Genomic DNA, 3,478 nt, shown 5'->3' with positions numbered 1-3,478 from the left:
CAACAGAGAATGACCCAAGGTGGAGAATTCTAGCTCTAGTGCGATCTCCGAGACACATTTAATGAAAAACATCAATTACACGGTTCTGTGTAGATGATGTTACCGCTACGTGTGTGTTTTTAAAGGACAGGCATACCCTTCTCTTTGGTAATTGGTGACAGTCCCTGTCTCTGGAGAGAGGGACTGGATGCCTGAGGGACTGAAGTGGGAAACTGACTTTTCACTCTACCCTTTCAACTTTGTACCGGGCCCACTGAAAAGGTTTTTTCGTTTGTTATCTTTAAAAAAAAAAAAAAAAGAATTGTTCTAGACACAAAATTTCCCTGACCCTGGGCTCTCTAGCAAGAGTCCTGTGTCGACAAGCTCGGGACTGCTTCTTCCCCTTCTCTCCCTGCCCCCCCACACCCCCCCCCCGCCCGCCCGCCCTTTCAGAGGGAAGGACGGGAGGAGAGGGGTCCACGTCCGGGGCCAACCTCTGGGTGCACCTCCACGCCTCTAAAGCGTCTGCCCACCCGTCTCGAGGAGACTGGAGCCCACATGGCGGGGAGGGTCTGGGCCACCTCGCACGCAGACCCCCGCCCCTCCTAGGCTGTCCCCACCCGGCGTAGGACGAGTGCCAACGCCGCCCCCTCAGTACCCACGGCTCCCTCCCGAGTCAGGGCCTGGCCGGGAACCCCTCCAAGCATCCTGGGGCCCGGAGCTCGCCCCCCGCCTCGGCCTCCGCTCACCTGGCTCGCCTTGTAGAACTGCTTCTTCAGCCCCGCTACCGACATGCTGCCTCCCGCCGTCGGGCCTCCCGCACGGACTCAGAGAACCGGAGGGACCGCGCAAGCGACAGGCTTCCGGGCGCCGCCAAACCCCGCGCGCCTCAGCGGGCCCCTACGGCACCGCCTCCGCCGCCCTCCAGCCAGCTCCGCGCCCGCCCCGGCGCCGCCTCAGCCCCTCGCGCGCCCGCGCGGCCAGGATATTACATGGCAACCACACACTTCCGGTGCCGGCCTCCGCCGCGCGCACGCGCGCGCCCCCCCCACCCCCCCCGGCCCCGTCTGCGCACGCGCGCCCCCTGCCGGCCAGGGGGCGCACGCGCACTCCGCCTGCGGATGGAGCGGCCGCCTAGCCCAGTGAGTGGACCAGGGAGAACCTAGAGGGGCTGTGGCGGCTGCAGCGACCCCTCGAGTCCCGGAGGTGGGCCTGCCGTCTTAGGAAAGGCGCTTAACACCTTTTTGCAGAGATTGGGGAGGCGAAGGGGCAGGTAGAACTCCAGAGGCTGGGTTTACAAATCTTCGGATACCTGTTCGGTAATCTCAGCTATACCCAATTCTTCTGTGGTCTCCCACCACCATCGCGTCCGGCCCCGTGTTCATCCATTCAGTTGCCCAAGTCAGACATCAGGCTATCACTTATAACTCCTTTCCACTACCCCAACTGTCTTCTGCCCTGATCAGACCATTCCACCACCCTCCTCTCTGGTGTGCCCACCTTCAGGTTCTCTCCTCCAATTCATCTTCTACAAGGCAGCCAGAATGATGCTTCTATAACACAATTCAGATCACATCAGTCCCCTGTTTAAAGTCCATCTACTGGCCTTAGCATACTCTCCCAATTTCTTAACATGGACTACAAAGCTTGTATAATTTGGCCCCATCACCTTGTCTAACTTCGGCTCTCTTCGTCTTCTATAACCCATGGTCCCTGTTGCCTACGGATTTTGCTAACATTATTCCTCTCATGCACATTCTTCCCCAATCTTTCCCCCGTCCCTTGTGCATAAAAAATAACTCTATTTGGAATGTCACCTCCTCCAGGAAGCCTTCCCAGATTGATACATGTTTACCGATATTGATTTTTTCATCAATTGTTATTTTTATTGAATAAATTGGAAATTAATAATGAATCGAAATGAGTAAATGAGTCCAAAAAAAACAGGGTGGGGGCCAGTTGCACAATGGATAACGTGTCTGACTACCGATCAGAAAAAGAACAGTAACGTGACTAGAGCTAAAGTGCTTGCAACTTCAGTGCTGAAATATCTGACAGAGTTGAGTGATTTTGTAAAGCAGAGGACTGGTGGAAGTTTACAAGTGCCTCAACAGAAGGACTAGATCAGAGGATTGCTTTAGAATATGCATGCCCCAACATCTTTCCCCAAGATCCTGATGGGGCTATTATGAATAGTTTGAAAAATCTCCCATGTGATTCTGATGGGCACCCTGAATGGTAATCCACTGGTCTAAATCATTTCAGATGCCAGAATGTCAGAGAAGGAAGGGAAAACATCCTAATGGTTCAGATGAGGAAACTGAGGCCTTGAGTAAGACATGACTTGCCCAAAGTGATGTCCTCAAATTTCCTATTTTCCACATTATTTCCAACCAATTCTACTGATTTAATTATCCAATCTACAGGATAAATAGAATTCCAAAATTGGGCTAAATTTCACTCTTCTCTCCTCACTTCTGCTCTGCTTGAGAGGTTAAATTGGTGCTGAAGAAAACCTGTCCTAAGGCTTGCAGGCTGACTCTGAAGGTTTCTGTTCCATGTGAGGCTTTTAATTTACATGATCACACAGTTCAATTAAATGATATTTATGTATTCACTCAAATATTTATTGGGTACCTACTAATGGTTGTCACGGGTAGGTCCTGGGGATACTGTGATAAACAATTCCTGCCCTCATGGAGCTAATGACAAAAACAGAAATGAATTCATTAACCAATAACACGCTAATAGATAAACAAAAGCTGTAATTGCTCCAAGAAAAAGAACAGTGTTGTTGTAGGAACTTCATCTTGTTGGGGGTTGGGGAGGAAAGGCTCCTCTGGGGTTTCAATCTAAGGTCTGAAAGTTGGGTAGAAATCAACCAGGAAAAGAGCTGCGGAAAGTGTTCCAGGCGAGGAAACAGCATGTGCAAAACCCTGAGGATTAAACCAGAAATATCCATTTCATTCATTCCCTCTGAATATATTTACTGCCTCTCAAATGCTTCTGAAGCGATGCCCAGAGTTTAATTTTATTTTTATTGTTAATATAAAAATAATTTATAATTTTAAATTGCTGTGGCTGTATCCGGCCTACGTCCCATTAGGATAAAAAAAACTTTAGTCTTCAGCTCAATTGCAGCTTCAGGTTGTCACCGGCGCCCTACGTAAAGCGTTTCGTCATGACGTAGAGCCTGACCCTCCCTCCTCCCAGAGACGTATCCCACGAGCTCAGCCAATCACAGTGTCGGACCCTCAACTTGACACCACCCACCACCAATCGCAGGGCGCCTGCTCCCTGCCAACGACAGGCGGCCGAGAAAAAGCCCCGCCCACCGCGGGAATATCAATAGGGGAGCCATGGGAGCAATGGAAGCCTCGGCTCTCGCGAGGATGCTCCCGGAGCTCCCCTCTTCCCGAGGAGGACCGTCACGTGACTCGGCCTCACCCAATCCGCGCGGGGGCCGCGGGGGTCGCCGCGGTTCCCGCCAAATACGAGC

The sequence above is a fragment of the Phocoena phocoena genome, chromosome 3 (assembly GCF_963924675.1).
Source record: "Phocoena phocoena chromosome 3, mPhoPho1.1, whole genome shotgun sequence".
In the NCBI taxonomy this organism is placed as follows: Eukaryota; Metazoa; Chordata; class Mammalia; order Artiodactyla; family Phocoenidae; genus Phocoena; species Phocoena phocoena.
This window is presented reverse-complemented; position numbering follows the sequence as displayed.